At 42.3% G+C, this 25,800-nt stretch overlaps 1 protein-coding gene across 1 annotated transcript in view; it reads right to left on the bottom strand.

The window, feature by feature from the left end:
• The window catches only part of SOX5 (SRY-box transcription factor 5), a 648,107-nt gene extending 622,744 nt beyond the window's left edge, over positions 1 to 25,363 (bottom strand). Inside the window, exon 1 of the mRNA XM_030040646.2 lies at positions 25,260 to 25,363. The gene's annotated coding sequence lies outside the window, so the exon portion shown is untranslated. The remainder of the gene's footprint in view (positions 1 to 25,259) is intronic.
• Positions 25,364 to 25,800: the final 437 nt, after the last annotated feature.

Raw genomic sequence — 25,800 nt, 5'->3', positions numbered from 1 at the left:
AGGCTGATCGGCCTAATCAGTTTTTTGTCCCACATACCACAATTTTTTCCCCACATACCACGAGAACACCACCCTATTGCAGCATGTGAGAATACGTACTGTCAGGCGGATGAAGTTTGCAGAGGTAACTTCTGACCCCACCTTCAGGCCACCTGTCTGAATATGAATTCTCCAAATTTAAATCCACCACCTACTGCCTAATCCAAAATCAGCACTTCAACTGTTAGACAAATTCTTTTTACCATGCATTTCAATAAACACTTAATGAATAACCTGCGACAGGGAAAGAAAAAAGGATGGCAAGAGAGGGAGAGAGGTTACTAATCAGCATTTACAGCGGCGTATTTTGTGTGTTCTCCCTGTATCCATTTTCAAACCTGTCCTCCCTTTCTTTGCTCTTTGGAGTCATCTTTCAACCTTGACCTTAGCAGAGTGAAAGAGATTAGCTTCAGTGCTAGGATAAGCAAGTCTTGGGTCTAAATAGCCCATCTACACACACATGTATTGGCCATTCATGTTAGTGAATGTCAGACATGGATCAAGGGAGAGTAGACATCCCAGTGTAAAGGTCTCACCATGGATCAGCCTGTCAAAATGTTGTAGGAAAATATGTTTTCTTTCTACATCCCATGCCAAATTCATGAACTTAGGAGTGGTGTCAGGCTTCAGGTGGACAACACACACTGGAATCCAAAGGGCCAAACTTTTCTCATTTGCAGCAAATCGTGAGCTTATCAGAAGAACTGCTCTGGATTTTCTTGTGTCAGAGAGGGTGGACTTTACTGATTATGTCCTCTGGGAAAGAAAGGTGCTCAAAGTAATAGCATCATACTAAAATTTAGTCAAATCTGTAACAGTAATTAGCAGCAGTCCCAAGCCCCACAGCTGCCCCCCAGAGCCTCTCTGACAGTTTTGTGGTTTCACAATCACAACTTGTCTTTCTTAAGTACTATTTTCTCCTTCTTGATCTATGTAACACCCACAAAAATATCAGGGAAAACAATGAAACTGACTGTACACTAGGGACGGGGTTATAAAAAAAGCACTTAACATCAGTCTCATTCTGCTCCCATTGACGTCAGCTATAAAATTCCCATTGCCTTCCTGGAAGCCAAGAGATGCCACTGCAGATCACTTTTGAAAATAGCAATCCAGGAACAGTCAAATGCAAAAAGATAGCAGACTCACAGATTTTTCTTTTCCTTCCTGTTGCTTCTAATTATAGTTTTATTTAACTGTACCCCATCATCTGCATGCTATTTCAGGGAGGGGGACCCCAGGACCAAATGGGAAGGTCAAGGCCCTTTGCAAGTATGCTTAAATTGATGCTGCCTCTCCAACCCAGCTTTCTCAATTAGCCTTCAACTGGAAGGGTGGGTGTTACCCCTAAGCATAATGGACCTACGCCAACCCACGAAGCTGGTGTCAGGGCCAGAGCTCTCTGCCTGGTACAGCCCACGCTGGAGTGCAGATGCAGTTGGGTGGGGAAGGAGCTGCAGTCTTGATATGGCAAAGTCTAGTCAATAATGACAGGTGGTGGTAAGAGGAAGATAGTGACAGCCAAGTTTAAAAGAGGAAAAAATAGTTCTTAACCACATGTGTAAAGTAGTGGCCCAAGGAGGTACTGAGCATTTTAATTAGTATCTTAGATAGAGGACTTCTTATTTATCCCTCCATCCCTCCCACAACCCCAAAGGCAGAGCGCTTTACAAATGAAGCTATTTCATAGCATTTTTTACAAGCTATCACATCCTCTTCATGAGTCCTCAGCTACCTCAGACAAATGGTAGCCCTAAGACACTAACAGTGTGAAAACATCATGACATATAGACACTCTAAACCTATAAAATAGCATTTTAAGAAGGAAGGAAAAGGGGGGTTTACATTTTAAAATGCCACACTCGTGCCCTGACTGGACCCGATTATGAAGAGGAGGTAAAGATGATTAAGGAACAAATGCAAGAACCTCAAACAGGAGTGGAGTAGAGGAAATTAAGCCTGAAGCCTGGATCTCCTGAACCCCAGAGCTCTGTGGGACTTGAATCTAGCCAGGACCACAGAAGTGCTCAGTAATGAAAAAGAGAAAAAAGATTGCAAGTGCCAGTGTCAATGGATGCTTTCTGAAATAAACAAGTCAAATTCCAAGTGTCAAAGCATCCATAGGTAATATTCACATGACTTTACTTGCATTGTTTAGACCACACACCTGCTTTTACAAGACCAAGATGCTTCTTTCCCTCCAGAAACACAATTCTTTGGGTCAAAGCAGCCAGGGCATGCCTGATTTTGGAAGCTATTTTCAGTATAATTAATAGCTGATGTTAAGAACTGACATCTAAGTCAGCTGACTTTTTAATTTACTGTCACAAAGCTTACTTAGATGAGACAAATCTTTCTTCCTTAGTTCATGTGTATGCAATAATAAGAGAAGGCACAGACCTAGAATTCTCCATAATGTGGAGAGATTCCGCGGAAGCTGAGAGCAATGTAGAATGACACAGGCAGGACTGCAACTACTGTCGTGTACTATCTCTGTAATTAGCTAACTGATCAGATCATCTTTCACATTGCCCTGCAGTTTCTCACGGGTTCTCTCTCATGCTCACAATATAATACAGATAAGAAAATCTTTGCTCATCTTCGAGAACATAAAGGACTAACTTTTACGCAGGCCAAATCTTTTCCCATATTGACAGCTCAAACTTGATTTATTCATCACTAGACCACTGAACTCCAAACCAAACCAAGGACTAAAAAAATTCTGTACTGAGTACTTTTGGAATACTCTTCCCCTCTTCTGTTCCCTTCCCTTAAAAACAGGCAGAAGAGTGCTTGGAGAGATCACACATTATTTACATGCAGTATTATTTTATGGAGTTTTTCAAGGTGTTAATGGAAAGTTTTAATGAATGTTAATCATCTGTCATTTTCATTGGCAATCTCCGCTCTGCCATATGCTTAACTTTTACACCTGTACAGATTTTCCAACCAGTTCTTTTAAATTGTTTTACTTTTTCAGTGTAGTATTAGTATTAATATTTAGGAAACAAGCCAGCTGCAACCAAGACTGCAATTGTCTGCAGTTTACTTACTACATATAAATGCTAGTCCTGGTGAACTAGAGTAATACAGTATCACTGTACTAGCTGATACCCATGGACTGACACCCGTGAAGACCAAAGTACTACACAGCAGGGCAGGTACAGCACTCATAACATCTGCATAAGCCTCCCAATATAGTCCCAATTTTTGTCCCTTGCCTTCCTCTTCACTCTCACTCTAGATCACCAGGCAATCGATGCAAACTCCAGCGGTCCTGTTTCAGTTCTGTTCTTTTCAAATAATGTAGAGATTTGTTTCTGAAGGGATTGGACTGAGGAAGCACAAGCATGCAAGTTATGAGTTCTATTTTTGACTTGACTGCAAATATTCTGTGTGAACCAAGTCACCCTCAGCACACATGGCACACATTTAAAATGGACATACCTACTAGGCTTCCCAGCTTTTACACTTTTCAACAGGGCTCTTATCCTCTCTACTCATTAAAATAGTCTGATCTTCAAAACAGGACTCTTGTACGTTTTAACCAGCAGTAATACAACAATAATACTCATCATTGAGATCTAGCATTAAAATAACACAGAGATGAATGAAGGTAGCTCTAAACTCTTGTCTTTGCTTTTGCATCTGTCACTACAAAACAGTCTCAGTGCTAAGACAAATCAGTAAGATCAGAGCAGTGCCACTCTTGCAAAACTGGCAAAAAGTGAGACAACAGTGAAAAGCAAGTTTAGGTTTTTAAACTCGGGAACAAGTAACAGGCAGGCTACTGTACATCTTGCGAATTGGGCTGAGGATGAGACACAGGAGAGGTGAAAGAACAGCCTGGCAAGGACAGCAAGGCCCAACATGACTTCAAGCTTTACTAGCAATCACCAGAAAAGGTGGGGGGCACTTTTGGTGTTACTTCTAGGAGAAACTTGTATGCGCACAGAAAATGTTACAGCAAAACAGCAGAGAAAACTATTTCTGAATAAACTCATATCAGAGACCTGAGTATTTTTGATAGGTAACAAAATCCAGAATATAGATGATGCCTTGTCCATACTGGGAGGTGATAAGTCCTGCTGGCTAAGCATGGCTGATTTCTGTGGCTCTTGTAAGGAAGGAGACAGGGAAGTAGGAGAGAAGGGTCTGCTCCCTGCCCTCCTGATGATACAAGCAACAAAGCAAAGACCAGTGGAAGCGGCCAGATTTAGAGCACTGATGAGGAATACTCCTTTAAAAGGCACAGGTCTTCAGAGTCTGTCAAAGCGGCTAAGCAATGCCCAGTACAGAAGTCTGTGCAAATTTGCACCTCTCCTTCAATTAAGTTTTGGGGAAAATTATTCTTCTGATAATTTTACCTAAGCAGAAAGAACAATCTGATGGTGTTATCTTCACTAAATGCAGTTCATTGTTCTCAGTACCCCTCCGCTCCCAACTCTGCTGTATGGAGAAGAGGGATATGAGAGGCACAGTCTCACTTTTTTTCTTTGGATATTATGCACCCCATGAAGCACCAGAAGGTGAAAGATCTTCTGTGTGGGACGAACACACAACCTGAGAGTCTTTGTGGCCCCCTTTAATCGTGTATTCCAGGAAGTTCCAGTGTTGCAAATACCTATGAACTTCTTCTATTGTCTTATACCTGGTGTTTTCCTTAAAGCCTCAACACTTGTCATCATATGAAAATCTCAACTTCTTTTATTAAAGCACTGATTTTTACTGTTTCAAAGTTAAAGACCCTGAACTATAATGGCTGAGAACCAGGGCTAATAAAAAGGAAATCAGAATCTATTACTTTTAAAGCCCCATGATGCACGAGGGTTCTGACAGTAGACTTTTTAACACTGTGGATGGACAGAAATACTATGCAGATGATTTTGGACAAAGGACAGAGAGAACACCAAGAGAACAAAGTGTACAACAGTATCAGCTAACTGGAAGGTCTGGCTTTCCTCTGATGAACTGAGTCAGAAGTAAAAACCCACAACCTTTCCATCTGTAAAACAGAATAACAATACAGTAGGCAACCCAGCAAAACCCTTTAAAATCTATCCATTCAAACCACTGCTTTTATAGTATATTTATTAATAATGGTAACACAGTACCTGAGGAGTCTTGAATTGAAACCTGGTATAGAGGTACTCTTTTAGGCCAGATACTACCATGGAGGTACAGAGATTAGTACAGGAAAAGAAAACTCTCCTTCTCTTACCATCCCTTGTGAGTCCAGCTAATGTACAATACTCATTTTCTATGTACCCTAGTTCCTACTTAAACAGCTGTTCACTGAAGAAAGACTGTTTAAAATCATTTAGAAAGATAAAGCTACCTATTGCAAATATTAAATAAAACTGCTAGGAATTTCCTAGAAAATTCGCTGAACAGTAGGAAGCAAGTTCTTTATTTTCCACATCATAAGCCTAATAACACGAACAAAAACCATGCTCATTGCAATCCTGCATATTTTACAATATGAATTTAGATTGCTGAAAAGAAAATCAGATGGAGCAGAACTGCTGAATGCTCTGGAGATCCAGGTGTCGTACACACAATGCTGGGCCCTGAACTGGATGGACTAAAGGGCATGTTCTACTCACCTTCCAGAAGCAGCTTCCAGAGTACCAAAAGTGGACATTAATTTGCATTTGCTCAAATGTAAATGGTATTCATGAGAATAAAAGAAAATCTCTGAAGTTAGGCTTATATATAGCATATTCATGAATCTGAAAGGAGTATGTTAACACCTGGGTTTTTTGAACATTGTTTATGTTCCTGTTCCATTGATTTGCAATGGGAAAAAATACATTCTCACCGGTCCCAGATGCTGACGTCCAACTAGTAAGGTAACCAACAATGTAAGTGCCGTCAGCACGTGGCAGAGACCAAGCTAATACTCTTCAGTGCATGTATTAGTTTGGGTTTTATGCTGGAGCTTTCAGGGTACAGCAAGCAGGAAAAGGTACAGCAGGGAAGTGCCAGGGCTGCAACAAGAGCTGGGAAGGAGAGGAAATAAGAGAGGACAAGGAAGGAAAGCTCAGGATTCAAGGGAGATAACAAGAAAAACTTCAGCACAGAGCTGAGGGGAAACCTGGATCTCAGCCTCATACCTGCTGTCTTTCTTTCCTGTCCCCTGTCCCATGTATGCAACAGTAACACGAGCAACTCAGACAGAAAGGTAGCTTTGCTCCACTGGACATAAAGCCACCATGCAACACATCCGATAATGTTTGCTCTCAAAGCCAATGCTCCCCCTACAATGATTACTCTTACTTTACATTACTACACTCTACATATACTATTACTACACTACACATAGATGAGGACTCCACTGCACTACATCTTATGTAAGAGAAAAAAGAAATATTTTGCTTCTATGCATCAGACTTAAACATCATGAGCTGTCAATTGCTATGTAAGCAAAAGGAACAAGTAACAGCAATGGCATGCTGCAAAATACATGTATTTACAAATTTACAATTCTAAATTCACTTGTGAAAAATTCTCATGAAAAACTGGTCATCTCTTTTGAACAGAAAGGCAATAAAATGTTTATATTTTAGATGTTACTCTACTGAGAGCATGACAGTTAGTTTTGGACCAAAGAATAGCATGTTTCCAGTTTGCTTAGGCCACAGCAAAATCCTTCCTAACTATTGTATCTTCAGGGCATGTATGTCTGAATGTTGCCTGAAGTTAAACTTGAAGAACTAGTGGAAAAAAGTAAATATAAATAATCCTTAGGATTTTTAACTCATTTTATACCAACTATTTGCCTCCCAACTGTGCTTTGCCAAAAACATTCTCCTGTGTTAAGCCTATGATGGGAAAAACATTTCAATCTTACGTGCTATCAAGACTTTCTTTTTAAGTATTTTGATAATCATTGACTTTTAATTAAGTATTACAACACTTGCAAAAAACTTGACATAGTAAGTCACTTGATATCCTTCATGTATATTGTATGTATTTAGGCTCAAGGAACCACTGCTGCCCACTGTGAGCCAGGCTCCTGAGACAAGGACATCACCATACTAACAGGTTTTTTGTAACTGTACAACCTTGTAGTGCTTCCCTGAACATGGAAATGGATGAAAGCCTGACATTCCCTACGTCTTCCTGAGGATATATGGGGGCTGCTTCACAAAGGAAATGGATCTGCAAAAGATGCCACAAGATCCTGGATTTTGTCTGTCTGGTGTTTTCATGTGCAGGGACTGGAAACTAGAAATATTTTTATGGTCCCCCAATTGGAAGACACTTCATAAAAATGATCCCTTAACAGATTCTGCCCAAGGAAGATAATCCTCATGCCTCCCTGACTTCACTCTACTGCAATCTGGCCCCCAAAGAAATCCCATTTTCTCGAAAGAGCAGTATTTTCCACAGAATTATTCTCTACTGGCAGTGGCGGGGTGCTGAAGGAGTAAATCTAAGTAGACAGCTACCATAGAGGATTTTAAGGAGCACCACTTCCCATGGGGAAGCTAAGGCAGAGGTGTGCCAAGGAACATGTCTGGGCCACTCTGTGGCTCAGTGGCAAAGCTGAGATCAGACCAATCACCATGATGTAATGGCAACTGAGGAGAAGAGAAAAGAGAGAAGCTTCAATGCTTCAGATGACAGGAAGAGAATTGATTTTCTGATGTGGCGTTTTGTTGACTCTTTTGTCTTGTCATGTACAGCAGAAATAATGTTCATAGGATTAAGCTCACAGCAAATGACTCTTATGATTATGAAGCACCTCAGCTTCAATACGATGCTTCATAACCTGCCAACCTTTGACATCAAAAATGATTTTTGTGTGTATTTGAAACAAAAAATTTACAAAATATCAGCCCAGAATTTAAAACACTTCTTAAACATGTTAGAAAAGCAAATCTAAAATGTCACTGAAGCTAGAAAGAGGAAAAAGCCTGTCCATTGCTCTTATGTAATAATTAATTTTCATCAGGGTCCTTACTATGCATTAGTTTTTATGGAGCGACAAAACACAACTGCATGCTATTGTTTAAACACATTTCCCACATATGCCAGAACAGTAAAGGCTGGAAATACATGTAAAGGATAATACACAAAATGTAGCTAAATGTATTCTATATTATGGATCCATAATACAGAATGCAAATGATTCTGACTAAGCATTCACAGGAGACAGTCTTTAGGGTGCATGCTGTGAATGTATATTATGAATAATGCATAAAACTTGGCTAAATCTTAATGAGTCCATTGACATCCTATGGGGTCCACAGGAGCCTCAGATCCCAAAGCATGTCAGTGGCATATTACTCTCCTCCCCCACTTCATTTAAAAAAATAGTTTCTTAAAACAAAGGAAATTAAAACACAAAAGAAGAAACTCTTGGCTCTAATTTAACTCCCTTATGACAGCAAATGCAGAGACAGTCACAAACTCTGACTTCCTTTACCCCATTTTGCCTAGATGTTCCACATTAAACCAGGGCACTGTATGGCATTTCTGTAGGGCTGCATCAGGTGTGGGACACAAGTTACTCCTCCTTCCCAAATCAATATACTAAAGGGCTTTTCCACACGCAGAGGAAAGAGGATAAGAGGTGACAAGCATCCCTATTATACTTTGTCTCCATTCTCCTTCCCTAATTCCCAGATTCTTTAAGTGCAATAATTAATGTATAAGGAGACAGCAGAACATATGGAATAAAAGACATACAGTTTACCAGTTAGTCAGAGCCACTCCAAAGAAGTAAGTTCACACGCTAAAGGACACTAGCAATGGGTGCAGTCATGAGAACAAAGAATCTGACCAAAGAGAAGCACCTGGTATTTACAGCTTGTAAGTACAAAAACACAGTAAGAAAAAAATTTCCACCTCCTGAGTGAAACTGTAAGGTTGTACCATTCTATCTGAGTGTACAAGTATACCATATTCACTAGGAAAAAAAAGTGTTGGCATTGAGCCCCAGCTCCACTTAGAAGTGTGAAGATAGTTTTTGTGTGTCATGCGCTTGGAAATAAATTAGTAGGTTTTTCCTATAGTATAAATACGAAGAAAAATAACTGATTAAGTTCTTGTTTATTTAGGGTTATAAGTCTTCAAAACCGTACAAATGGTAATTAATTAATTCTTGCAACACCCGTGTGTGATGGTTACGTCTGTACATCCTTAAACACAAGAAAACTGAGGAACGAAAGGTCAAGAGAATTACCCAGCATGCCAGAGCACTTCAGCGGCAGAGCGGGGCCACAGCTCATGCTCTCCATGCTCTCTACCATACACTCATCCACTACACTCGGGATGGCGAATACCAGTCTGCTTAAGGACCACTTTTATGCTCAGCCAGACGATTGCGGGTCAAAGCCAAGACAACCCTGCATGTGGAGGGCTGAAACCAGCTGAATAAATCCCACCAGACCTGAGCTGGCTCTGCCCTCTCTATTCCCACGGCACGTAAGCCAGTACACACACACACGCATCCCCCCAGGCACGCTCACCGTACGTCCAACGTGGATGGCCGACTGACTGCCAGCACGCCGAGGCAGACCTGCATCAGGGACTGGGCAGGACTCGTGTCCTCTCCCCACCAGACCCCACCGCTGTGCCACTAGACCTCGCGTGTCGAACACTGTGCCTACGCTCATTGGAGCTGGCAGACCAGGCGAGCGCTTTTCACCCCATCCACACGTGGGCACCTGAACCTGCCAGACTAGAGCGACGGGGAACATCGGGAACCCCTTCCTTCCGAAGACCGAGCAAAGACAATGGCTTCCCCAACAGGAACTGCCCTCCCACCCAAAGCAGGGGTTGGGGAGGGAGAGGAGGAGGGGGCACGTGCCCGCGGGCTGGGCAGGAGGCAGGCTGCGAGGCAAGAACTCCTCCATCCCTGAGGGCATCTGCACCGGCAGAAGGAGGAGGACGGTTTTCGGACAAATTCGATATATCCAAGTGTTGCACAAAAGAGCAGGAAGAAATAGCAACTGCCAGGAAATCCAGAAACACAAGTATTTTTTAGGTTTTATTAAAATCTTCCTTCTCCTCCCACATACGCTTCCACTGGAAAATCAATACTGGGGAGGAAGAAACTATCTGGGTGTTCAGTAAGCATTTCTGATCTCAAAAAAAATTTCTTTTTTAAAATCAAGCTTTTTTTTCCCCTTGTTTCTACTTCTTACAACAACAACAAAAAATCCAAACATGATTTTTTGCACGTGAAAACATTCAACAACCAGATCCTCAAGGAAAATAACTGATGAAAACAGTGCAACTGGATCTACAGCAGAACCAGGCATGAAACATACACAGAGAGAGGAGGGACACGTGCTGATCTTTGAGCATAGCTCTCTGTGTATTTAAGCACGAATATATAATTTCATTTTACTCCAATATTCTTTTCTTTTAATGACAGGTGAAATTTTTGTGCAGTTACAAAATTAATTCTTCTTTTTCTTGTTGATATGTAAATTTGCCCCATATATGAAAACACATGTATTTAAACACACACACACACACATTTATATATATTCTAACCAAGAGCAAAGGCCAGGCTTTCACAGGAACAATACTGTCAAACTATTTTACCTTTGCAACCCATCCTGCTACTATTTATACATACTGCTACAGATATCAGCAATTGTTTCCTTGCCTCCTCACCCCTCCCGGACACCATGAGAATAACAGAGAACGAAGTCTCTCGGTAGCACTTTCCTTCTCAGCAGGAAGCTCAAGCGTTTGTGATATCCATTTTGATACAAAACCTAAATTAGGCCTCTGGAAATAGGTAATGCATAAAAAGAAGCATTTTTGTGCCACAAGATTATTATTATAGGTTACTGTTAACCCTTGGGAAATGGAGGTGAGTCCTGCAGCTCCCCACTGGGTTGAATATTTGCTGAGAAATCACAGGCACTACCTAAGCAGATATTTCAGGTGTGCTTCATGATAAAGAGAACGATCCTGTTGACCCATCATATTCTGATAGCTAGTTTGAGTGCAAAAGCATTGCCAGTTAACCAAAAGGATCAGCAAAGTATGTACATGCTGCAACCCTCTTGCACTAAGAGAAGATTCAAGAGAGGCTTGATACAAGGACAACTGTGGAATTACTAATGCAGAGATCAAACAAAAAAATCAGTACTATATTTGGGAACTACCCAAAACACATACTGCCTCTTAGCTCCCTAAAGTTCTTCCTTTCTGCAAAGTTTCCACTGGGTCACATATTAGTAAAAAGAAATATATCGTTCAAAAAGGAAAAAAAAAATCCAAACCTTTAAACAATTTGTAGTTTCAAATCACTGCAGATGAAAGTATCAGGGCTGGAAATCTGTGTGACTTATCCCAGCTTTACAACTGTGAATCATAAAGTTATACAAATCATAAATGAACTTTTTTTCTTCAGAACCACCATCATCCCTGAAGTCAGGAGAACTGGTCCATATTCAGATTCAGTGAACCACACTACCTTGCACTAAAGCTACACCACCCCCTGTCGTGATACGAGTTGGCCCAGCATTACTCACTGCTTGACTTACTTCTTTAGCAAAACGAGCCATACCGCAAATTCAATCTGTTATCTGCCTACACGATTTAATTCAAGTTCAGCTTATCCTAAGCACTTCTTTTTCCTTCAAACATGCAGACTTCAAAGGGCTATAAACTGTGATCTTAAATGCAAAAGCAACTGCATGTCAGTAAGTTTTCCCTAAATTTAAATAAATATTTTAGTAAACTATGGTCGCTACTTGTTAAGCCGGAGAAAAACGGAGCCTTGCTGTAACCTGGAAGACAAATTGGATCTCAGAGCTTCACACAACCTCCCATTCAAATCCCCGTGCATTGTGTACCTGTGGGAATACAAAGGAGAAGCATTCCAATAACTCTGTGTACTAGCAAGGCAGACGGAGGTTCTCCTAATAAATTTAAACCTTATAGCTCCTTCACTCAAAAAGCCACATACTTAGCAATTACTACACATCAAAGGGGAAGTCCCATGGAATAGGTATTATTTCACAGACCAGCCTGACTATTGTACCGATGACCAGAGCACAAGTCTTTGCACCCATATGTGGGCAGCCATTCCCACAAACATCCTTCTATCAACAGTACAGTTCACATGAGCTACAAACTCACTAGCAAGAACAAGGAGCTTTCCATCTGGCCTAGAGATTTTCCTACAGCCATGCAGAGGCACGGGGAAGAAAAGAAGCCAGAAGTCCTAGCTGCTACTTCTCCACTCTAGCCATTAGGTTTGGCATTCCTTTTCCTAGACAGTCCTCTTTGTTTTAGCAGTTCTGACATCTGCGCATTGCATTTGCCCTGTTGTGCAAGCATGGCTATTTCCTAAGAGATAAACAGAGATCACCAAGCTCACAATGCCTGACACAGAGTTCAGATTCAAGCCTCCCTAGGTTGCCTAGACCCTGTCCTTTTCACTTGCAAATGTAAAGGGAACTCTGCAATATCCGAAGGGAAAAAGAAGGAAATCATCTTAATAAAGGAATGGGAATGAGAAGTCTCCCTCACTCTCGCAAGCGTTGTTTTTTTAAAACAGCTATTTGAATCATCCCTGCGTATAGACAGTCCCACTTCTTCAGCAATGGAAAAGCAATACAAGCTTTTTGTCATTTGATCCCCCAAACATTCTGTAATTTAATGTGAGCAGGCTCCTCACTGGGCTCTCAGACAAAAGTTTGCCCACATGCCTTTTAAAGTACGTACCTGATTCTGCCTTTGTCTGCTAAGTTCCTTTTGCAGCTGCATTCCCACGAAAATGTTTCTATACCCACTTTCCCCTGTTGTTTCTATAGTCTGCTCAGAGGTGGATTCATTGCTGGGTTTCGGCAGTTACATTTCTTCCTCAATTGATGCTTCTTTTTATTTATTCTGAAGTTTCCAATGTAAAACAAACAGGAATACCACCTTTCTAAAATTACTACTATCCCACTGTCCTCCAATGTAACATTAACAGGAGGCAATATTCTCCAAAGCTATGAAGCATATACTGCCCTAAATTACATTGCAGTTGCTGCCCTGAGCTCGCACATCTTTGAACAGGAAGGCTCCCAGGGATCTCTCTCTCCGTTCTGACTGCATTTACTGCTTTAAAATATTTTTAACCCAGACACTCAAGTGCCAGCCTAGCAGCCCTTCATGCTAATCCTAGCCTGGGTGGCTGTTCTTAAGGGAAAGCATTCAAAAATCGTAGCAGTGCATCAACTTTGACCCTTTTCACTTAAAACATGAGACTTTTTTTTTTTTAAGGGAAAAAAAAATCAGATTCCAGAGGGAATCACTGAACTCTGACCTGCTTAAAATTAGTTTTGTTTTAGTGCCTGCGTGGTGACTCAACAGGCCAATTTTCCAGACACTTAAGACTTCTCTGCTCCTGAAGATTCCAGTTCAAGTCCTGGACTCGCTGCCTGGGGTCGGATCAGAACACTTTGTTCCATGGCTTCAAGCAGCGAATTCCCAGATCGCCGTACCCTTGCCAGATGCTGGCATGCTTGGTAATAAGGAAGGCTGTAACCAAGTTAATTATATTATTTTTTTTTAAATCTGTGAAGAGCTTTGCTTGCAATACATATGTTAGACCAAAAGAATTTCCCTTCAAAATTCAGCAGTCGAGAAATGTTTATATGGCTCTGATAAACATTTCACGATAAGCTGGATTCTTTCGGCGGGGAGGGGGAAGATGTGTACTTTGGTCTTAACAGTGCAGCAAATAATTCTCAAATAGGGTCTGGCTGAGTGTATCCGTCTCACTGGGAGTAACTGATTTGATTTTTTTTAATCTGTCACAGGCATTACGAACACTAAATGAGTCACCATAGACTCCTATGCTGCAAAAAATAGCATCAAAACGCTTCATTTGCTCTTCAACAGGACTTCAAGTGCAATGCCTGGTATCAAAAAGCCTTGTCAGTTAACAAATAAAAAAATCCCAGGAAATGAAACCCCAACACAGTCTCAGACCAAATTATTTCCTGCAGAAGGTTAGCACTACCCAGCAAAGCAAACCTCATCTAGGAGTAATAATTTTCCTCAATCTCAACAGAATTATTCTGTTTAATCTTATCATTAATGCTATTGGGTATACTTCGTATGTTTCATCAAAGGTTCTCAAATGATTTAACAAACAGCCTCAGAAATCTCCTGTAAAGTGAGGGAGTACTATTATCTCCATTTATAAGTAGTGACGAATTAAAGCAAAAAAGATGCTAAGAAACTTTGGCCACGAGGCAATAAAGAGCCAGACCCAGAAACAGAACCTAGGTACTGGTCCATATTAAATGGCATCTGTTACATTTCCATCCCTGTTTCACAGTGATTATGGAAAGAAAAGCTATGCCAACGTCTGTAATCACTTATTTGACAGCTGCTAACCCAATGAACACAAAGGCAATTTATACACAGTGCCCTAATCTTCCTGAATTTGATCATGTATGAACACAGCACTAGTACTTGTTCCAGTATAATTCTGGGTTTTTCTTAGAAAGAATGTAGCTTTCTTCCTTTTTCAGAAAGAAAACGGGCCACTAAAAGACAGAGTTTTAACACACAGTCATCAATATGCTGTTCTCACAAATACAAAAAATGTAGAACAGTAAGTAATAACACAAACAATGATGCACACTGTTTTGTGTCAACAAAATTACTCTGTCTTCTGGCCAGAAAGCCCTCCTTCAACCTATACAAGAAACCTCCCAAGACAGACAGGCCTGGCCTTACACCCTAAGAGACACTGGTCAGGACAACCAAAGGGAAAGGAAACTCTGTGACAAAAGAAAATGACACTGTTTCATGAGCATCCTCCAGATATTTAATCTTAAGATCTGCATGCCTCTGGTGATCATAACTGCCATAGGACCCTGAAAATATCCAGCTCGGTTAGAAGTTATGAGCCTGCTTCACTAGAAGCCAACCCACTGAGCCATACTAAACAGTAGTGTCTAATATAAAGACGTAACTAGTGCGTGGTGCTCCATGGTAGATGGCTGACAGCGTGGTTTCTCTGGCTGAGCACACCTACCAAAGAACCACGAGAGCATCTCCACCACTGAGCCCGAACATGAGTATGCTCTCACGAATTACCACCATGCCTCCCGAGAGGAGAACTGTCACTGGACTGAAACAATGTGAGCTAACTAGGTTATTCATCACCTGCAAAAAATGATGCTGCTCAGAGCTTTTTGGATACAATGGTGAAGGTGAAGAAGGCTTTCTTCACCGCCTACACAGCCTGGGCTCAACTCTGCAAAACAAATGTGAGTCGCAGTCAGACTCGATGTCAGACTTTTGCCAGCTGAGCTCCCTCTCACTTCCTCAGTTTCAGGTCATCTGAATACCCTGACAACCTGTGAGGATAAATCAAGCACAGAAGGTGTTTAGGAACTAAACATACACGTCAGGTGCTTCTATAAAACCTACACAAAGTTATATCAAAGTATCCCAAATTCCAAATCCTTAACAAATGTATCACACATTTTGGCAAGGGTGGGCAGTGACTTAAAATACAGCCGTACTGGTTATAAAAAATAAAAGGAGATGGAGTAAATCTGGGAGGAAAGCAGGAGAGAATGCACACGCTGACATTTATTCCTCCGGAGGACAGATCAGTTGCATGAAGCTTCCCCTCACTGGGGTCTGCTCTTTGAGTAGCTCTAATCCTAAAGCACATTAACCAACACATTAATACCCGCCGTCACTGATGTCTTGATCTCCAGGCCAGAAAGGACTGTTAGGACCGGCCGGTCAGGCCTCCTGCCTGACGCAAGAACCTCACCCAGTAATTCCCACAACATGCCTGTAACTTCTGGTATAGCACAGATTGATGGCCAGAGACCACGCACAGCCCCTGCGGGAATACAGGCCCTGGTCCTCACCCGGCGTCGAGAGCATTTATAACCGAATACGTTTTCGCTTCCAGCCTGCCCGTCTTCTCTCAGCCACACCAGCTGAGGACAGACGTGCCAGCAGCCCGGTGAAGAGACCCACAGCCATAAACCATTCCCACTGATGACACCTGGTTCTGTCGCCACATACCTCGCAGTATACGTTCCATGAAAACTGTTCACGTTAACTGATTGTTTTTTAAGAAATTATTTACACTGGCTCTTTGATCTTTCTCCGCACTAGCAAAAATAAAGCTCCAATTCAGCAAAGGGCTTAAAGCATTTGCCAAATTTTAAGCGCTGAAGGAGGCCCGCTGGCTACGGTGGGACAAAAGTGCTTAAAGTAACCACGTCAGGGCCAAAATCCCTGCACAGCCATCCAAAATGCATCCAAGGCTTGCGCTTTGCTTCTGGAAACTTTATTCTCACTTTACATATAGTCAAAACCTGACAAGAGCTCACTGTCGGATTATGCAGGAAATCTGCAAGTTTCACCAAGGTGTGATCTTATGCTTTTTCACACATTATTGTATCATGCCGCGCCAGAACACTAACGTATGCACAGTTCTAAAATAGCTTGCATTATTACAGCCCAGCACGGAGAATGGCACTGAAAAGCCAACACGCAGATCTCCAGAGATTTGCTCCTCAGTCACTTGCAAACTGATAAGGGGTCACAATTCCTTTCTTACCAAGGGGGAAAAAAAAATTTAAAAAAGAAGAAACAAAACAAACCAGACTCGGCATTCCAAAACCTTTTTCCCTGTTTCTCTCTCTTTTAAATGAAACTGCCAATTGTCAGATTTGTCTTTGGTCATGTCAGGGTGGGAGAATGGGATTTAATAACATTTAACTGACTTGCTATCAAGAAGGAAACATATTTTCTTCTCTCAAATTTGAAACCGACACTTTCTTTCTTTTTTTTTTCTGTTGGCCTACTTTCTTTTAAGTTGCTTTTCAATTATTTATGAAAATGCAATAATGCATTACTTTGCTGTGCAAATGTTTAGAAGAAGGAGATAGTGTCTTTCAAGTGAAAAAAAAACATACATGGTTATATAGGGGTTTATTTAAAAGCGCGTTGCAGGTGACACTTTATAAAAAACAATATACTTCCATTTGCCCCCCCACCCACATCCCCATTTTCTTCAAACTGTGTGTTTGAGTCAATGAAAATAAGTCCACAGCTCCACAGAAACACCCCACTCGTTACTCTCCAAAGCTGGAGCTGTAACAAACAAAAGCTCTACAGGGGAAACTGTACAAGAGGCTGAACCAAAACCTATTAAGACACCAAAAAGACTCCACACTTTCTGAACAGTAAAAAGACAGCAAAATCTTGTCCCACTAAATACAGGAAATATGGGAAACTCTCAACGTTTCACTCAGATTTTTTGAAAGGTTTGGTTTTTTTTTTTTTGAAACAGCTGGATTTGGAAACAGCTGTGTTCCCAAGCCCATCAAACACCAGTGAACACGACTGCTGAGCTTCTTTCCGCAATTTTGGAAATCCCATGTGGATGTACGCTCAAGTGGCTATAGCTTCTGAAGGCTCACCACCTCAGGGTTTTAGCATCAACAGACTAAAACAAATAGCAAGGTCCGATGGCAGCGGGTACAAAACCAGGCCCATAACGCTTACCTCCCATGTCTTAAGTTCTACTGTCACACAGGCAACTTTGGCCTCGTGAGGTGAGTCATCCCTATTACAGTCAATGGTGACACGGAAGTTCTTTCTCTGCAATACTTTCTGCAGGAGCCTCCCTCTCTGTATTGACAGAGGGAGCCATGAAGGATCAGCTTCACTAGGTTAAAGCTACCCTCTGTACGTAAACTATAAACAAACATCCTATATATATTCACATTATTGACCTAGTATATCAAACCAGGAAAAAAGACCAGAAAGTATCATAAAATGATCACAGATGTACTTAACAGCAACATAACACAAACCAAAATATAATGAGAGAAAGACAACACACTAAAACAAACCAAAAGCTGCACAGATAGGTTTCGGCACCTTCCATCCAAAGGTTTTCAAGCCTCAACTAGACAAAACCAGGGCTGACCTGATCTGCTGCTAGCGCCGGTCCTGCCCATGCAGATGGCCTCCTGAGGTCCAATTTGACAAACATCCCTGGTGCTATGAAAGAAAACAAAACTGTACAAGGACTTAAGATAAGCCAATCTCTGCTACTGTTAACCATTTAAAATGCCCTCAGTATCATTCCTTAAAACTGGAATCCCCGTGAATCCTGCAGTCTCTGGAGCTCCTGGAAGACACCTCTCACGCTCACTTGTCACAGTCCCTGTAGGCTTTCAGAACAGACAATGTTTAACAATGCAGGTAACTTAGGAAACCAACTTTTTTCTTTTTTCCCTTCATTAGAGTGACTTAGGCACCTAAAGCACCCTGAAATCAACAGGATACTGTCTGCACTACCTTCAAAAATGGGACTTGGGCTGCATTGAAATCTCACTTTTCTAACTGAACACTCATGTTTTGCTGAACTTAAATGAACCAAGCCATATTCCTGAAGTTAAGCCTATACTCAAATATTGTTCTTAATCAGGGCCATAAACCCACACCTCTACAACTCACATGCCATATTCTGAATTAATTACAACTGGACAGTGAAGACACAGAAACATTTCTAAGCACTTTAGGCTTAGAAGGAGCAATACTTATGGTCTTGAGATAAAAATAATTATATAAAGCTGTGTATTTATACAAGTAAATATTTTCCTTTATCTCATACATAAAACCACAGAATTTAAAACTAAGCAAAGCAAGAAGAAAAATCTTGCATTCTTAAAACTTTACACTACCGTGCAACAGCATTTTTCATCCATGTAGCCTCTTACTGCTACTTCTTTATGTTCTATTTGTGTGCATTGCAGAGGTGCTTGGGTATGTAACTGCCACTGCTATTCACACTGCTGTACTCATACCTTTACCTCCAATACACGTTTAAGGATTAGAATCTCCTGGTTTCTCCATTTTCTACCCCATTTCAGCTTGTTACTTCTCACTAGGAGCCACTTTCTGTACCAACACAATGCATTAGTTATTACAAGAACAGCAGGACATGTAGTAGAAGGTGCAAGACTCTGTCTTACTTCCCTCCCCGCCATTACTCCTCATAAAAACACAGGTATTGCTATCATTCAAAGGTAACGTCTTATATAAAGTGAGATACTGGTCTAATGGCATTTTGCGACCAGGGGAGGAGGTAAGCATCCACGTAAAGTTCCCAAGCACACATTTTAAATGTGTTCGTGTGCTTAGAGAATCACATCCACAAGCGTTTTGGTGAGCGGGCCCCGAACACGTGCAGACCTGACTGCCCTCCTCAGCCCGGGGGGGGGCTGCCCGCAGAACACACCCCGGGTCACACCGGGGATGCACCACACACATTTTTACGGTGCTGCTTTCCTCTACAGCACTTTCCTGGCAGAGGCAGGCCTTCAGTTTCCAGAACTGTCAACTGCCTTTCAGAAGCACTAAATTCACACATACATATTTGTACATATTCATCAGCATTTACTCATTTGTAATCTCTCATGAGAATTAATATTATTCCTCTACAGTCGCAAAACTTCCATCAGCCCGTGCAAACTGCTACTTACCTACGGCAACCCTGTTTATAGGAGTGCCTCATTATATATAATTTCAGGTTTCAATTGGAAACTGTTTTACAGAAGTGACAAGTACTTCAGTATTCCTACTCCAGCTCTGTCTTTTCTGACTATTGGCAGGAGGCACAAAACCGATCTCAGCAACAAGTTTCAGTGAGAACTAAAAAGCTTACCCTACGTGTGCGTGTACTGACCAAGTAATCTATGCATGACTTGCAAACCTGAACTAATTAATTGTCCTCCACTTGTTAGCCTCAACCACAACGCACTTAATGCACCATGGTGCCACTAAACAAACTCGCATTCCCAGGAATCGGAACAAATCATTTAGTTTTCTCAGAATCAGAATGTCCTGCTTCTGGTGACTGCCTGCATACAATTAAAAATATAAAATCAATCTGAAGCACAGCAAAGAGCACAGTATCTCCTACTAAACACACTCTTCTTCCAGATCTGAATTCGTAAAGCAGCATACTGCATTAACACATTCACTCTTCTGTGACTGAATACGCTTCTTATATATTTTGCATACCCTTCGTAGCAGATGCATTCTTATTATGCAATTTATTATTAAACAAAAGTGTAATTGACACATATATTGCATTCTTTGTTATTATTTATGCATTTGCCTATATTCTAGCATGAGAAGCATGATCTTTAATACCATGGCCTAAGAAGGAATCTCATTTCAGTGAAAACACAGTTGTATGTTACTGGATGCACACGTAAGGACAGCACACAAAGAGCCACAACAGCTGCCTTTGCTTGGGAACCTCAGTGCCTCCAGGCTCCTTCCAGAGTCAGTGCAGAAGGAGAAACTCCACCGGAGTGTGATCTGGTAGATGAATCACTGTTACAGAATAGGTATTTCTTCTGTGTTTGTAAAGAATTCTTTAATACAGAAGCCAATATCTACCTTTAATTTAGTCTGCTCTGAAATCACTTGAAAACCATTAATCTTCTATATTTTTTCTCTTCTCTAATGGTTTCTGAATTTTTCTCAGTATAAACCTGGTCCATTAGGACTAATCTCCTGCTAGAAGGTTGGTTGTGACATTAAAATGATGTTCCTAGCTAAGAAAAGCAACTCCTCCATTCACTGACCAAAGGCATGGACTTAGCAATATAACAGGTATTTTACTTTCTTTTTAAGTAAGTATTTAATTGGTTAGCTGAGGATTACAACTGTGTCCCCCAGCCCTTTTCATTACACTGAAAGCTTACTCATACACAAGGATTTTATAGCAGTGTAAAAGGTAGACTCCATAATCCTAGTTTAGAAATTGAACCAGTTTAATTAAATGCGTCTTTAGACTGACTGCTACAAAACACAATATGGCACTCAGTTGAATTTAAACCTGTTGTATACACTTTGCCCCTATAGAAACTGAAGATACTGCAAACCATATTTATGTCTGTTTCAGAGCCAGCTCAATGCTTCTGAGCAGAGCAAGCTTAACTGAATTTTGTCCCCCCTCCTCAAAAATGTGGCCAAAGCAACTTCTTAGAGCAGGAGGAGCCCTTATTGCCCAGCTATGAGCAGGCAACTTCACCTTATCCCACCAGTTCTTTGCTGTACTAGCCAACCTTCTACCCTGCCTAAACCAAAAGCCAGTTTCTTATACTATCCTTATAAAATAAAGTATCCTTATACTACCCTTATAAAATAACTTTGACCCACAATTTTCAGGCAATTCTTTTCCTTGAAATATAGGTAAATACTCTTTCTTTAAACAATAATCACAGAATACACTTTAGCTTTGTCACCAGGATTTCTTTTTATTTAAAAGAACCAATGGGAAATCGGGGCGGGGGGGGGGGGGGGGGGGGGAAGACTTCTGGTAAAGGACAATTCACTGAAGCGTCTTTTAGCTGGCAATTGTCAGCACTGCTCAGGGCCAATGGATCAAATTTAACTCTAAAAAGTGCTGATGGTTGTATGAGTCATCACAGTAGGAGCTGGCGCTCTGGGCCACTCAAGTTCAATTTTTGGTGCTACCACGGGGTGTAAGAACTGGGATCTTGGTGAGCAAAGATTTGCTCCGTATTTGATGCAGTGAATAAAGTGGCATTCTTAAAATCACCAGCCTCCCAAGCAGCTAGTAAGCCAGCAGGAGGTTAGTAGGAAGCGAAAGTAACTGTCCTTTGTGCCTCTGAAAATAGCCAGTATTAAACAATCCTCTTATGTATTACCTGAGTTTCAATCTATGCTTGCAGCTCAAAGGAAAAGAGAGAGGCTGGAGAAGACAGAAAATACAGCTGCCAGAAATATTAGAGGAGACCCTCCCCAACCTGTCATGAAGCATATGGTCTCCTCATCTAAAAACGTGTGCAACTAGAAAGGATGTGTGCTCTGTAAGCAACAAAAACTTGTTCAAACAATGCACTTCACGTATACAGAATGTACTGTGTATGTGCCTGTGGCTGTGTGTGTTCACCACGTGCTTGAAATGGCTAGAGACGTAGGGAAAGGTACTGCAAGAGTGATCATCTTACACTTATCTAGGATGTCCATCAGTGGAGCAAGCAGCACATGGACTCGAGCTGCTTTAACAGATTGTGCACAAGTCATTGGAAATCCACTTCACCTGTAGCCTCTGCTCTCCACACAATGCCCAAAGAAGGTGTAACTGTAGCATGACTAGCAGTAGGACGTGAATCTAACGTTTTCGTCTTGCCCTGAATGTTCTTATCTGTTACTAAATTTCACAAAGGGAAACACATCTGGCTTCAAATTCCCCTAGTCCTACAGTTTAGTCACAAATCTGAAAGGAAATTTTCCTAATTGGGTCTGAGCATACCATGAAAAAGAAGAAAACTCCCAAAAGCCCCCAACACTTCAATGCCTCCGAAGAGGAGCTCATTCTTGTTTCAGGCTTCAATTTGTACGCTGTCTAAATCAAATTTGGATCTGAACTTGACTACATAATATATCATAACTGATTAACTGGACCATCTCTGATGTCTTGAACAAATGGAGAATATGAGCAAAACAGATTATAAAAAAAATGAGTTTACAGTACAGGAGACTTTTAAGGCTTTACAAAGGCCGTTCCCAAAGTGTAGGGCCAAGTTGCCCACTTCTTCACCAGCAACATTTCCGCCTCCTTCAGTGTGAGCATGGCTCTGCCCGTTCAGGGGACATGGGAGGATTCTTATGTAGAAAACGGGAAAAAAAACTTCTTTGCTAATAAGAAAAAAATCCTTATAATAATACTAATCTATTTATAATGGTCAAAAAATATGACAGCTTACAACAGCGTCACAGCAGTGCTTTGGCAATATTTTAGCATACTGTTGTATTTTTAGAAGGACTGTTCATTTACTTTCTCCTAAATGCCGGAATTCTTATTTTTCAACAAATGCTATGGGTTTTGGTGTATCCATATGCCAACATCAGAGTGTTTTATATCAGGGTAAGTATGAACTGCAGGCAGAAACAAAGCTCCTGTACACACGTTGCATTACAGCAGCACTGTCAGAGATGCCAAGTCTCAATCTCCTCCCATGCTTTATGCAGCGATAGTTAGCTACGCCACTTACAAACCTTCTTGGAACGCAGCGGTACATTTTTACGATGAGTAACAGAAAACTGCTGTTTCTTCATCCTGAACATTGAGGAACTATCCCACTGTAAACAATACATCTGACAGTTTAATGATATTGCTCAACCTAACTGGTTTTGGCCAGCAGCACGTACAGTAAAAGTGCAGCAAGATGTATTTTTAAGCACTTTTATATTTTCACAGAGACTTCAGAAGGGTACCTTACCATTTCAAAATTCATTAGCAAGCTACCTGCACACTTAAGAGAAAAACAGTAAGCTCTCTGTTAAGTCTCATCTGGTACTACGAGATCACAACAAAAGGACGATCACAGTCCTTAAGAACCTCTACAGCTGGAGCTCCAACACGTATAGATGAAATTCACAGGCTTTTATTTTCTTTCTAAAAAGCATGTATTAGCTTCCATCGCTTACAAAAATTTATACTAGACTAAATTAAATACATGTGCACCCACATGTTAACTGAATTAACTTGAAACAGTCAATACATCTCAAATGTCCATCTGTTTACATAAGACACTTGCAGCTTTCAAGTCTTGTACTCCTTATAGTGTAACTCTCAACCAAAACAGTTTAAGTTCGACCAGAAAGCTCTGCTGCAAGATTTCCATGCATAATGGCCATGTGTTTATTGGGTTCTTGTGTCCAAATCATGTCAGAATAGACATACTCTCCATTCACAAAATGCAACACATCAATGCCAGCCTCTCCTTGTTCAGCTGGAGAAACCTCGTGAAACAAGGCTGACTATAACCTGGCCAGATATTATGACTAAATTAAAAAAAAAAAATTCTACCCTTGCAATCCCAGTTTAACAGTTGTAAATAGTGCATTTTGCAGGATGAAGAATTCGTTTCTGAGGCAATAATGTATTTTCCAGCACTGGGAAGGATTAAGAGGATATAAAAATAGCAGCAGATACAAGTAACTGCTCTCAGGTAAGTTTCAGGTGATAAAATATTTTGATGAAGAACTTTGTACTAGCTCCTCATTTATAAGAAGTTGCTTTTTAATCTGAGTTGCTCACTTCAGCAAGGCTGCAGACAGCTAGCTGTATTTGAATTAGGAGGAGGAAAGCCAAAACACATTATCTTACAGTTCTACAGCTGGAATCAAACTTCCTTTTTTAATTTGAACTAAAGTTAATATTCCATTCTTTGACATAGATGGAGCAAAATGCAGCTCTATTAAAAAAAAAAAACAAACAACAACCAACCAAAAACATTTCCTCTCCAATTTTAGGATATAGCTGGCTTTCCTTTTACAAGAGTTAAGCGGTAGCAACGATAACAAAAGCTACCTGTACCAGCGTGCGATACTAGCCTCTCCAAGAAAATAGTTCTCATCAGACACCGTCCTCCTGGACGCCCCTACTGTATCGTTGTTGTTGTTGATGATCGCGATGTTGAACGCCTACAAATCTCCCACGTGCCTATTTCGTTGGCCTGCTGGTTTAAAAAAAAAAAAATATGCTAGAGGCCATTATTCATGAGCAGTAAGAAAACAAATCACTCCTAGACCTACTCCTCTTGCAGATTCCCACACTTATTACCCAAAATCCCACAGCTTGCTATTGGTTCTACCCTTGACCAAAGTACAGGGCTGAGGCAGCATGCCATCCCCAGGGAAAAGCAGATCACGTTCCTCCCGGCAAGCGGCTCCGGTTATTCTAGGATCGCAGTCGGGCTGGAATAAAGTCCCTTAACTTTTCTGAGAAGGCAGAGCTCGCTCCCACCACCAGCGGCTGGGCCAGCCCGTCTGGGGGCCGGCGGGGACGAGCGCGGCCGCGCTCCGCACCCTGACCGGGAGCCCATTTTTCCCCCTGACCCGTTTTCTTTTGGAGGTCGGGGAAAGCAGCCGAAACGAGCGAACCGTAGAGCCTTCAGCCCCTTCCACGGAGCCACGCTCCTGCTCCGGCAGAAGCGAGGAACACGCCTCGCAGAAGTATGTAAACACCCTCGTCCCGCTGCCCGCTGCTCCCCCCCGCCCGCCCCGGTGCCGGTGCCGGTGCCCGCCGGTGCCCCCCCGCGCCCCGCGGCCGCAGCGCAGCGCCCCGGCTCGCCCCTGCGCGCCTCCCCGGCAGCGGCGCGGCGGCGGCCGCCGCTTTGCACTCACGCACGCACGCACGGAGAGGCAATTACAATAATTTAAAGCTTCCTGTCCGCCGGCTCCGCCGGGATCCCGAGGGCTGAGCCATGCCCGGGCAGGGCGCGGAGCAGCGGCTGCCCCGCCACACACACACACACACGCACACGCACACACACACGCGCGGGCACCGCGGCCGGCCCGCCCCCGCCCGCCCCCAGCCCCGGCAGCAGGAGGAGGAGGAGGAGGAGGAGGAGGAGGAGGAGGAGGAAGGGGGGGGGGGGCGTGACAAGTTGTGCCAAACTTCGGGAGGTGTGCGAGCGCCCGGGAGGCAGCCGGCCGCGCTGACAGCCGGCCCCGCCGCCTCCCCCGGCCCGCCAGCGGCGCCCACCCCCCGCGCTGCCCCTCGCCGGGGCCTGCCCGCCCCCGCCGCTACCGCCCGGGGAGCCCCGCGGGGCGCCGAGCGCTGAGCGCCCGCCGGGGAGCAGCCGCCGGCGGCCGCAGCGAGGAAGAAAGTTAAATCGGCGGCGGTCGCGCACCTACCCGCTGTCTGTAATGTCTCCTCCGGGCGCGGGGTGCTAAGTGAGACACTGGCGG

The sequence above is a fragment of the Aquila chrysaetos genome, chromosome 17 (genome assembly GCF_900496995.4).
Source record: "Aquila chrysaetos chrysaetos chromosome 17, bAquChr1.4, whole genome shotgun sequence".
In the NCBI taxonomy this organism is placed as follows: domain Eukaryota; kingdom Metazoa; phylum Chordata; class Aves; order Accipitriformes; family Accipitridae; genus Aquila; species Aquila chrysaetos.
This window is presented reverse-complemented; position numbering and strand designations above follow the sequence as displayed.